This window comes from Hibiscus syriacus, unplaced genomic scaffold (genome assembly GCF_006381635.1).
Source record: "Hibiscus syriacus cultivar Baekdansim isolate YM2019G1 unplaced genomic scaffold, ASM638163v2 tig00117016_pilon, whole genome shotgun sequence".
Taxonomy (NCBI): Eukaryota; Viridiplantae; Streptophyta; class Magnoliopsida; order Malvales; family Malvaceae; genus Hibiscus; species Hibiscus syriacus.
Window position 1 is genome coordinate 5787225 of NW_024063525.1, and position 13825 is coordinate 5801049.

The following is a 13825-nucleotide window of genomic DNA, read 5'->3' on the forward strand; positions in this document are numbered from 1 at the left end:
TCATATGATTCACCTTTAGATTCCACTTTACTCAAAGTACCCGCGGCCATGGGTGAAATTTCCATGCCCTTGGGAAGGAACTTACTGCAAAACTTGAACCTGTGAGCAACATGTGGAGGAGCCATTGTTCTTCAAGTAGGGACACGGCAATGGAAACACAGCATCTGCACAACCCGAAACTAACTCACAGTGCCATGCTGTAGTTGGGGAAAGTCCAAGTAAGGTAACATTCTTTAAGCATATCCCTTTGAAAGATGCGTTGCAGATACCGGCTAATACTGGAGCCTTTGTTGAATTCAAACTAACAATGTTACTAATGAAAATCCCCTTTATTTTAGGCATGGCTTTAGGATCCCATCCGTCATCAGGGAGATCATCAGAGCCACTAATAAGCTTATAGGATTTTTGACTCGTTCCATCGTTACATTGCTTATGGTAATATTTGCAATGTATCCCCCTCTTCCCTTGTCGGTTTTTATACGGACCCCAGCTGCTGAATTCCAAACATGCATATCTTCGATAGTGACGTTAAAAATCCCTCCAGACATCTCACTACCAATGCCAACACCTGATGAAGAATTAAATGATGGTTTTTATGTTTTTAGTGTTGTAGAATAATTTCCAAGCCTTTGTGATGATTAAAATCAAGTAGAAATGCTTATAATCAATTTGGTCAACTTAGGGTTTATGGAAATTAGTTGAAATTGGATTTAATTTGATGTTATGATGATTGAAATTTGATAGTCATCGTTTTGCTATCAAAATAATTTTGGCTTCTTAATAAATAGAAAGGAAAATGTACTCTAGAGAAGCAGGGTCGATCCACAAGGACTATGGTTTTTGTGATTTAATAAAACTCTTTGATTTAGAGGAGGGTAGAATTCCAGATGAAGTTGAAAAGATATAATAAAAAAATAGTATAATTTTAAAAATAATAATAATAAAATAAATAATAATAAATAAAAAGGGAAAATAATAAAATAATAAATAATAGTAGTAAAGATAAAAAAGGGGTTTTTATAAGTTTTTTTAAAATAAAATATAATAATCAAATAAAGGAAAATAATTAAATAAACAAATTAAAGAGATTGAGATAAAGAGAAACTTATAGTGAAAGCAGCCTCAGACTTCAGCTTTGTCTCAAATTCCTCGGAACATCGAAACATATTTTTACTTCAAGATTTACGTCGGCTTACAAGGACAATTCTTCGTTGCCAACTCGGATTGTGTCGTTTCAACAATAACTGATTACGATCTCGGTTTTCTCTTAACAAACAATCTTGCTAAGTGTGTTCATGTGAAGTCGAGTATGCTTCAATAAGCAAATCATTCTTCAAACGTTAATCATAACAACATCCGGACCAATGTCAAAATCGTTTTGATTTGAAAAGTAAGCTCGGAAAACAGAGAGAAAAATCCCGAAGCGATTTAAATGCCTTACAATTCTCACGTTTAGAATTGAGCCTTTGCTTTAGCCTTCGGCTTAAAAGAAAATTAGCTAAGCATGACCAATGTCGTACTTAGCATACTTGAAAACGAAATTCTAAAAGAAAGAAAGAATTAGGTGGAAAATAAAGAGAAAGCTAGAGAGAAAAATGAAGATTTTATTCTCAAATGAGAGAGATATGTTTCTAGGCTTACCCCGAGAGGGTATTTATAGCCTTCAAATTCCTAAAAACAAGCTAAAACATCTTAAATCCTAATTAAAACATTAAAAACTATTTAAACTAAAATACCTAAAACAAAAATAATATTCTAAATAATATTCTAAATCCTAATTAAAATACTAAAACTTATTTAAACTAAAATACCTAAAACAAAGATAAAATATAAAAATAATATCCTAAAACTTAATTAAAATACTAAAACATATTTAAACTAAAATACCTAAAACAAAGATAAAATAAAATGTTTAATATATTATCCTAAAACTTGAGTTTAATCCAAATCTGAATTCTAGAATCATGAGGTCAATCCATTAGTGCTTCTAGAAACGCTGATTGGATCTTCTAGAAGGTGCTGACATCATCGCCTCGTCGGATGTTTCATGTCTGAATTCAGGCCCACTAATCCATCTTCGATTCCGAAAATAAAAAAACTACAGAATTCTATCCTTTTTGTGCAATTTCCAGAATCTGACGTCCTGCACAGAAAATGAATCAAAACGAACAATTAAGCCACAAAAACAAATGATTAAGGAGTAATTTAAAAGAAAAATATTAACTAAATTAAGCACTTATCAAATTTCTCCTCACTTATTCAATGGTTATCCTCAAGCATTCATCAATTAACATATCAAAATCATAAGTTGCCATCTTAATTTCAATTTATTCCTCAGACTTCCAATCAAACTAAGTCCATGATATTTGTCGAATTCAAGTTACAATCAAGCAAAGATACAACCAAGAAAATTTAAAGTAAGCAATATATCACAATTAATTACCAACTTCAATGAAACATGACTCAATACCTCACAAAGATTCACACATATTTTGTAACATCCGCAATACCAGGTTAGTGACTAAATTGAAAAGTTTCAGAAGTTGGTGACTAAAGTAGAAGAATTAAATAATTCAATGATTATTGGAAATATATGATGAAGGTTATTTAGTAATTATTAAATGAAATTAAGGGTATTATGGTCTTTTTCCTTTAAAAGATATTTTTCCCTTTTATAAGAGTGAAAAAAACGTGGGAAGAGAGCTATTTGGAAGCTTTCTTCTTCTTGCTTTCTCTTCTTCACGTGGGGTTAGCTACAATAGGTAAGTTGGGTTTTTATAGTTATTTACTGTAAATATTAAGTGGATTTTGATTCTTTGGGTATTAAATAAGCTTAAGGAAAGCTTATATGGGATTTAAACAATAAGATAAAGGAATTAAGAAGGAATTTGTAATATGAGTTTTAAGATGGAATTTTGATATGGTATGGTTGTTGAAGTTTTATGGATGAATTTGACTTTTCATCAATCTAATTAAGAAGTATGAAGTGTTAGAATTAGAATTAGAACACATTGAAAAATTAGTGTGATTCTTGAATGCCATGTAAATGATGGAATTTTGGGTTTAAAGAAGTGATTATGGAATGGAAATGAGTTTAAATATGTGTATGGAAGTTAGGAATATTAAAGGAAGTAAAATATGAAGGTTTAAGCTGAAATGAAGTGAATTTCGAGCTCAAAATAGGATTTCTGGGCTAGGGGAATCGATACCCATTCAAGGGGAATCGATACCCCCTCAAACGAACATGGAATTCTAGAATGCCAGAGGGGAACCGATACCCCCACAGGAGGGAACCGATTCCCCCTAAAGGAAAATTGTAAATATTGGTTTAATAAGTTCGTTTAGGTTGCTAGTATCAAATTACAAGGTTTAGGTATCTAATAATTGTCTTAAAATGTATAATTATGTAGATTCAGAGCCTAAACGAGTTCCGGAATCATTGACAAGTAAGATCGATAAAAAGGGAAGATAAGAGATTGGAATGGACTAGTGAGGCCAGGTGAGTGCATATTAGTATTATATGATGTTAAATGGAAATAAGACTTGCGACAAGTCTATTTTCCATAGTAAAATGCATGAATTCATAAATAGAAGTATATATGTGTATGATTTATACGTGTTGACATGTATTGTATATATGTATTATATGGTTGATGTGAATGTGTGATATGTTATGATGATATAAACCATATGATATGATAATAAATTATATGAATATAAAAGATAAGTTATGTGATAAGATCTTTGATATATAAATGAAATATTACTACGTGAATACATGTTATGAGATAATTTAAGTAATAATATGAGAATATGGTAAAAGTGAGTTTATGAGAAAGGATATGAACTAAGTAAGCAAATGTTACATAAATAATATATTAACTAGGTGACTTGAACTTCAGTGATACTATGAGCATATAAAATAAGATAGAGGAGAAAGATTCATATGCTTAAATAAAATTATGATACATTAGTTGTATAATAGAAGCTATGGAGTGATATGAAATGATTATAAGAGTTGTACGGAATTGAATTAAGTAAATAGATTAAATTGTATATAAAAGAAATAATAGAAGTAATATATTCAGGTTTATAAGTATAATGTAGGTTAGGTAATGTAAGTGCATACTAAGAAATACAGAATAAGGTAGATGATATGATGTAAATTATATTATGAATTAGTGATGTAGGAATGAGATATAAATATGCAATAAAACTTATGTGTTATATGATAAATATGAATATATGAGAATAAGAGATTAGATAAGTGAATTGGTGATAGAAGCTATATGACCATGGATTAGGTAAATATGAATAATTTAAGTGATAGGTAACTATGAGTATTTGAGTATGTATTCATGTGAGTTGATTCATGAGGTTATATGAAATATTATACTATATGACTATGTGAGTATATGAAAAGAATATAGGTACATGCAAGTTATATTGAAAGGAGTTGTGTAACTATGCCTGATATGTATTACATGTGTGGGAATATAAGAGAATAAAACATAAACTATATGAAAAGATATGATTCATGTGATGTGAACCATGTGAACATATGAGGAAGTGTATAAGTTATATGGATTACATGATATATGTGATTTTACAAGAAATGACATGAGCTATGTGATTACATGATTATAAGAGATCAGACATGTGATAAAAGATAATTAAAATGCATGTATGAATATGAAATGATATAAATGACAATGCCCATGTTATGTGTCATGAGAGCAAGGGGTATAGTTGGCATGCCAAGAGTTGAGGGTCTATGTGGTCCTTCGGGACATATATGTATTCTTTGGAACATGTGTGAAGTCTGGTGAGACACATACTTGATCCTTGGCATATGTATATGATTCTTAAGGAATGATATGTGGTCCTTCGGGACATATATGTATTCTATGGAACATGTGTGAAGTCTGGTGAGACACATACTTGATCCCTAGTATATGTATATGATTCTTAAGGAATGATATGTGGTCCTTATGGACATTATTATATGGCACTACGGTGCAATTCTACGCGGCACTACGGTGCAATTCTATGTGGCACTTCGGTGCATTTATATGAGTTGTGGTGATAGCATTAGTGCACAACCTCCATAAACTCACATATATATAGTTCTCACATATATATGAGTTGTGGTGATAGCATTTATATGTACATGGGCTAATCAAGAGATATAAACAAATATATGTTAGTGATATGATAAATGTTATAGAAATGATAGGATGTTGTGTGTGCAGAGTGTTTGATTGAAAAGGTTAAGCATAAAAGTATGTGATTACATGATAAATTGTTAATGATGAGTTATGCGTATGTATTTATTTATTGTAATTAATCTGATATGATTTTTCATGATATGAGGGAATCATGTAATTTGGTATAGCATGATAGAACAGAACATGCATGTATTGATATATGTTATAAAGTGCATTATAAGTTTTTATGCCTCACTAAGTCATAGACTTAGCGTGTGATTGTTTCACACGTAGGTTACAGAAGCTAGAAGAGAAATGAAGAAGAGTAAGACAGGTCAGCACCTCCCTTACAAAAATTTTAGATCAGAAAATAGAGAATTTAAATGTTTTTTGTTATTTTGAGTATAGTTGGCATGCACTAATTGGTTGAATTAGTTATGCTCTGATTGATTTTGGGTATTGTGGTCAATTTATGTAACTAAACCGCTTTTACTTTAATGAAATGTTTAAATTTTCTTTGAATTTTGTCAAGAGTCAAAGTTTGAAAAGTCAATGTGACACCTCATACTCGTATCTGGGTCGGGTACGGGTTTGGGGTGTTACATTTAATGGTATCAAAGCTACGGTTTAGTCGATTCTCGGCATAAACCGGAGTCTAGAGTGTCCTATAATGTATACATGCCAACAAAAAAAAATCTGATCTGAAATTGTAAGGAATATGATGTCTTGCTGATAGAATAAGTTTAATAGAATACAATAGAAATGTGATTATAAGAAATGACAAAGTGAATCGATAGCTGACAAATCTGATGGTGATAACAATTCACCTGCCCTGGCCAGGCAGGATGAAGATCAGAAACCTCATAAAGTGTCTTATAAGATTAAAGGTTGATTTCAGAAATTGAAATCATATTCGAATAGTTATAAAAGGTTCTCACTGTTTCGAATCGAAAAAGTGATACGGAGAAGTTTTGTTAAAAAGTGAATAAGATAGAATTTGGTGAGCAAGTGTCACCATAAGGATGTGGTTAGAATTTGTGGAAAGTTCGAGAATAAGTGCATCAGTGACAAGCATATAAGATATATACAGTCAGAGTTGATGAGTTTGAAATAAAGGAATAGTATGGTGTATTAATAAGAATGTGGATAGAATAAGGGTTTGTAATTTGGATGGAAAGAGTTAGCGTTGGCTAACCAGATTAGGTGATGGAAAATGTATAGAATTTAATATTTTTTTTAGATGTTGTCATGATAAGACAACCAAATATGAAATGGATCTGGATACAATTGTATATTTGGATCATAGTACTGTAGTATAGTAAAGGGAATAAGGATTTGTATATTTGAGTAAAACTGAGGATTGATAAGAAGAGTTTAGGAATGGGTATATCGATGATCAGTTTATAAGACAAAGTAAGTCAGAATGTTCAGTTGAACAACGGAAATTATAGGATGTATGAGAATGGAGGTGAAATTGACAAGTTAAGTAAACGAATTTTGAGATAATTTCGATTGAAAAGGATGTATGTGATTGGTTGATTAGGGTTGTGTTCTAGATTGGATAGATGTTATTGATTAACTGTCAGAGTAAAAGTGATAGAGTTATAAGATTGGAATAAAAGGTAAAGTTGAGTTAATCAATTATGATTTAAATCTGAATATAGTTGGGTTCTGATCAGATAGCTATGATGTAGAAAAGGAGATAAGTTTTTTCATGTAATTTTAAGAAATGAAAATACAAGTATAAGAAATGATAAAGAACAAAGTTCTGTATAAGAAATAGGTTATCAAAGTTATGAGGATGCAATGAAGATTGGTATATAGCGATGAATATAGGTGATAAGACAAGAGTATGTGAACATGAAAGGAAAGATATGATTTGTGTATAAGGAATAAATAAAGGAAGAATGTAATAAAGAAATGAAATGGGATTGAGTTAAAGGATCAGACACGATAAAGGTTATATGGAAGTGTAGGTGATAATTTTGGATATACAAGTGAGAAAAGAGGGATTGGTGAGGTGAAAAGATTTTATAAAGTGTATGTTGAATCATATTTAAAGAAGATTTAAGGTCGTGTTCTTGGTTAAATGATGATGGAAAACGAATTTGGTTATTATTATAAGGTAGTTAAAGATGGATTTATGATGTTGATTGATGAAAGTGGATTGAAGTTACTGGTTGTTGTTTAAGTGATAAGTGACATAATATGAATGTATAAAGGAAAAAGGTAATTGAAAAGTTAAAGGATTGAAAAGTATGTTTCCTGATGATGACAAGAAAGAGTAAGTAAATGAAGCAACATGAGAACATTAGAAGATATGTTTTATCAAACTGTTTAGTGAAACTTCGAGGGTGAATTTTCTTAAAAGGAGGGGAGATTTGTAACATCCGCAATACCAGGTTTGTGACTAAATTGAAAAGTTTCAGAATTTGGTGACTAAAGTAGAAGAATGAAATAATTCAATGATTATTGGAAATATATGATGAAGGTTATTTAGTAATTATTAAAGGAAATTAAGGGTATTATGGTCTTTTTCCTTTAAAAGATATTTTTTCCCTTTTATAAGAGTGAAAAAAACGTGGGAAGAGAGCTATCTTGAAGCTTTCTTCTTCTTGCTTTCTCTTCTTCATGTGGGGTTAGCTACAATAGGTAAGTTGGGTTTTTATAGTTATTTATTGTAAATATTAAGTGGATTTTGATTCTTTGGGTATTAAATAAGCTTAAGGAAAGCTTATATGGGATTTAAACAATAAGATAAAGGAATTAAGAAGGAATTTGTAATATGAGTTTTAAGATGGAATTTTGATATGGTATGGTTGTTGAAGTTTTATGGATGAATTTGACTTGTCATCAATCTAATTAAGAAGTATGAAGTGTTAGAATTAGAATTAGAACGCATTGAAAAATTAGTGTGATTCTTGAATGCCATGTAAATGATGGAATTTTGGGTTTAAAGAAGTGATTATGGAATGGAAATGAGTTTAAATATGTGTATGGAAGTTAGGAATATTAAAGGAAGTAAAATATGAAGGTTTAAGCTGAAATGAAGTGAATTTCGAGCTCAAAATAGGATTTATGGGCTAGGGGAATCGATACCCATTCAAGGGCAATCGATACCCCCTCAAACGAACATGGAATTCCAGAATGCCAGAGGGGAACCGATACCCCCACAGGAGGGAACCGATTCCCCCTAAAGGAAAATTGTAAATATTGGTTTAATAAGTTCGTTTAAGTTGCTAGTATCAAATTACAAGGTGTAGGTATCTAATAATTGTCTTAAAATGTATAATTATGTAGATTCAGAGCTTAAACGAGTTCCGGAATCATTGACAAGTAAGATCGATAAAAAGGGAAGATAAGAGATTGGAATGGACAAGTGAGGCCAGGTGAGTGCATATTAGTATTATATGATGTTAAATGGAAATAAGACTTGCGACAAGTCTATTTTCCATAGTAAAATGCATGAATTCATAAATAGAAGTATATATGTGTATGATTTATACGTGTTGACATGTATTGTATATATGTATTATATGGTTTATGTGAATGTGTGATATGTTATGATGATATAAAAGATATGATATGATAATAAATTATATGAATATAAAAGATAAGTTATGTGATAAGATCTTTGATATATAAATGAAATATTACTACGTGAATACATGTTATGATATAATTTAAGTAATAATATGAGAATATGGTAAAAGTGAGTTTATGAGAAAGGATATGAACTAAGTAAGCAAAGGTTACATAAATAATATATTAACTAGGAGACTTGAACTTCAGTGATACTATGAGCAAATAAGATAAGATAGAGGAGAAAGATTCATATGCTTAAATAAAATTATGATACATTAGTTGTATAATAGAAGCTATGGAGTGATATGAAATGATTATAAGAGTTGTAATGAATTGAACTAAGTAAATAGATTAAATTGTATATAAAAGAAATAATAGAAGTAATATATTCAGGTTTATAAGTATAATGTAGGTTAGGTAATGTAAGTGCATACTAAGAAATACAAAATAAGGTAGATGATATGATGTAAATTATATTATGAATTAGTGATGTAGGAATGAGATATAAATATGCAATAAAACTTATGTGTTATATGATAAATATGAACATATGAGAATAAGAGATTAGATAAGTGAATTGGTGATAGAAGCTATATGACCATGGATTAGGTAAATATGAATAATTTAAGTGATATGTAACTATGAGTATTTGAGTATGTATTCATGTGAGTTGATTCATGAGGTTATATGAAATATTATACTATATGACTATGTGAGTATATGAAAAGAATATAGGTACATGCAAGTTATATTGAAAGGAGTTGTGTAACTATGCCTGATATGTACTACATGTATGGGAATATAAGAGAATAAAACATAAACTATATGAAAAGATATGATTCATGTGATGTGAACCATGTGAACATATGAGGAAGTGTATAAGTTATATGGATTACATGATATATGTGATTTTACAAGAAATGACATGAGCTATGTGATTACATGATTATAAAAGATCAGACATGTGATAAAAGATAATTAAAATGTATGTGTGAATATGAAATGATATAAATGACAATGCCCATGTTATGTGTCATGAGAGCTAGGGGTATACTTGGCATGCCAAGAGTCAAGGGTCTATGTGGTCCTTCGGGACATATATGTATTCTTTGGAACATGTGTGAAGTCTGGTGAGACACATACTTGATCCTTGGCATATGTATATGATTCTTAAGGAATGATATGTGGTTCTTCGGGACATATTTGTATTCTTTGGAACATGTGTGAAGTCTGGTGAGACACATACTTGATCCCTAGTATATGTATATGTATATGATTCTTAAGGAATGATATATGGTCCTTATGGACATTATTATATGGCACTACGGTACAATTCTACACGGCACTACGGTGTAATTCTATGTGGCACTTCGGTGCATTTATATGAGCTGTGGTGACAGCATTAGTGCACAACCTCCATAAACTCACATATCTATAGTTCTCACATATGTACATGGGCTAATCAAGAGATATAAACAAATATATGTTAGTAATATGATAAATGTTATAGAAATGATAGGATGTTGTGTGTGCAGAGTGTTTGATTGAAAAGGTTAAGCATAAAAGTATGTGATTACATGATAAATTGTTAATGATGAGTTATGCGTATGTATTTATTTATTGTAATTAATCTGATATGATTTTTCATGATATGAGGGAATCATGTAATTTGGTATAGCATGATAGAACAGAACATGCATGTATTGATATATGTTATAAAGTGCATTATAAGTTTTTATGCCTCACTAAGTCATAGACTTAGCGTGTGATTGTTTCACACGTAGGTTATAGAAGCTAGAAGAGAAATGAAGAAGAGTAAGACAGGTCAGCACCTCCCTTACAAAAATTTCAGATCAGAAAATAGAGAATTTAAATATTTTTGGTTATTTTGAGTATAGTTGGCATGTACTAATTGGTTGAATTAGTTATGCTATGATTGATTTTGGGTATTGTGGTCAATTTATGTAACTAAACCTCTTTTACTTTAATGAAATGTTTAAATTTTCTTTAAATTTTGTCAAGAGTCAAAGTTTGAAAAGTCAATGTGACACCTCATACTCGTATCCGGGTCGGGTACGGGTTGGGGGTGTTACATATTTACTCAAAGTTTTTGGGGTAAATGAAATCGCTCAAACCGAAACTAACCAAAATATTACCATAGACTTGGAATCCATCAAGTCTCCACTACAAAAAATGAACATAATGCAATAATCAAGGGGTCTTTAAACAAGGTGTAACGAGGCTTAGGTTAGGGTAGAGAAAAAGCCGAAAAGAAAGGTTTAAAATACCAAAACAAGAGATCAAAATAATTAAGAATAATCCACGAATTAACATGAAGAGCATTGAAGAACAAAACAAGGAAAAAGAATAGATGAAAGACTATTGAAACGATCGATTTTTCCTTCCCTTTTTTCGAACAAGGGTATGTTTTTTCTGCTGTTCGAAACAGTGAACAACTTGCTATTTTTTATTTTTATTTTCTAAACAATAAATTTTTTTTCTTTTTTTTATTCGTGGAACAAGAGTGATACAAGATATCAAGTCTTGGTAAGGGTGTGAAAAGAGAGGAAAATGAAAAGAAAGACTTCGGGTTTAATTATGAGTTGTAAAACAAAGAAAGGGAAATATACTCAAATTCGGTTCACTAGTGGATATATAAACGGGTAGGCTTTTTAGGGAAAAGTGGGTTTATCCTAGGTGCCCCTATCACATTAAAACATTACGTTCAACATGTAGTCTCGATATGCATTGTGATTACAAGTTCTAGAATACCCTAATTAGTTCGGCACACACAAGTCAAACAATGAGCAAGAAAGAAAATGTATGCTCGTTAGACCTAAATCTCACAAGAAAAGTTTATGTCCATTGAGTCAAGTTCATCTCTATCGACAAAAGCATAAAATATCAATACTCAACAAAAATTCACTAGATATTTCAATCACCAATCATGCAAATTAAATTCGATAAAAACATGGTCATAATCCAAAAGGAAGCAAGAGTATAAAGAGAAATTCAAGACTAGCAACCAATGATCCCAACATATCAACATCAGAATAACTCATAACTCAATTTCAAACAATTAAAAAAATCAAGGAAAAATTTGATGACATGTTTTTCCTTCCCCCCTCAATTATTCCGTTTTGTCCCAAAACGTATATCAAATTTAAAAACAAAGAGAGGGAAAATGAATACTCCCTAATCTAGTGGCCACGTCGAGACGAGCTGTTGTAGAGTAGAATGTCCGATATTGCACTGTTCTGTTCGACTTTTCTGCACAGTTCGAACCAAATATGTTATTTTTCTACACTGTTTTTTCTACACTGCATTGTTCAAATCTTATGTGTAGTTTTCTGTATTGATCGAACCAAATCATTTTTTTGTACTGTTCTGTTCGAATTTTTCTGCACAGTTCGAACCAAGTCAGTTTTTCTACACTATTTTTTCGTTAAATATTCGATCGGAATTCGGATCTGTTCAGAGAAAAATAAAATAAAATAACCTAAAATAAAATAAATAGAATGGAATAAAGTTCGCTGAAAATAAAAAAAATGAAAATAAAAAATATATAACGAAATGGGTTGCCTCCCATCAAGCGCTTTTGTTTAACGTCGTTAGCTCGACAACCTGATTTTTCAAAGTATGGGTTCCTCTAAATTGATTTCTTCGATTAGACCAACCGAAGCATTTTCATAATATGGCTTCAATATTTGACCATTAACTTTAAATTGTACTCCTGAGTTATCTTCAATTTCAACAGCACCGTGAGGAAATACTTGAGTAACTGTAAACGGTCTGAGCTATTTTGATTTGAGTTTTCCTATAAAAAAGTTTAAATTTGGAGTTAAATAATAAAACCTTTTGACTAACAGAAAAAGTTTTAAAAGAAATTCTACTATTGTGAAATTCTTTTGTTTTTTCTTTAAATATCTGAGCACTGTCATAGGCATTTCTTCGGATTTCTTCAAGTTCTTGATTGTGTAATTTCCGAGCGTCATCAATTGCATCCATGTCCATGTTACACTGTTTAACGGCCCAATAAGCCTAATGTTCTAACTCAACTGGTAAATGGCATGGTTTACCAAAAACAAACCGGTATGGTGACATCCCAATGGGACCTTTATAAGAGGTTCGATATGCGCTAAGTGTATCAGTTAATTTGAAACTCAATCTTTTCGGTCCGGTATAACAATTTTTTTAAGAATTGTTTTTATTTCTCGATTTGATACTTCTGTCTGTCCATTTGTTTGTCGATTGTAACCGGTAGCAATTCTTTGAGTTACACCAAATTTCTTCATCAATGATTCGATCACTCAGTTTATGAAATGTGTTCCTCTGTCGCTTATTATAGCCCTTGGCATGCCAAACCTGGAAAATATAGTATTTTTCAAGAAAATAACTATAGTTTTAGCATCATTATTCTGAGTGGCCTTAGCTTACACCCATTTAGAAACATAATCTACAACTAAAATAATATAAATATTTCTGAATGACAAAGTAAAAGGACCCATATAATCGATTCCCCAAACATAAAAAATTTCACAAACTTGTATAGAATTAAGTAGCATTTCATTCCTACGGCTTAAATTACCTGTACGTCGACATCTTTCACAAGTTTTACAAAACATATAAGAGTCTCGAAAGATGTTAGACCAAAAGAAACCACATTCAAGAATTTTATGGGTTGTACGTTATGGCCCAAAATGACCACTGCAAGAGTAAGAATGAAAAAATGGTAAAATTGAATTTACCTCACTTTCGACAATACATCGTCGAATTACTTTATCTGAGTAGTGTTTCCATAAATAAGGATCGTCCCAAATATAGTATCGTGATTCCCGATTAATTCGATTGATTTCAGCTCTCAGAAAATCTAATGGTAACTTACCTGTAGCCAACTAATTAACCATGTCCGTAAACCATGAGATTATGCTTTGTGCCACCATCAGTTTTCTTCAGGAAATTCTTCTTTAAGTGGTGGTTGGATGTGGAAAGGGGAATTCGACTCAAGTGATCCGGAACCAGATTTTTGTATC

At 31.2% G+C, this 13825-nt stretch overlaps 1 long non-coding RNA gene across 1 annotated transcript; it reads left to right on the plus strand.

Moving 5' to 3' along the window:
* The first annotated feature begins 132 nt into the window (after nucleotides 1–132).
* LOC120195550 lies at nucleotides 133–553 on the plus strand. Its single transcript, XR_005523070.1, has 2 exons — nucleotides 133–218; nucleotides 401–553. It is a non-coding gene; the product is annotated as an uncharacterized LOC120195550 (long non-coding RNA).
* Nucleotides 554–13825: the final 13272 nt, after the last annotated feature.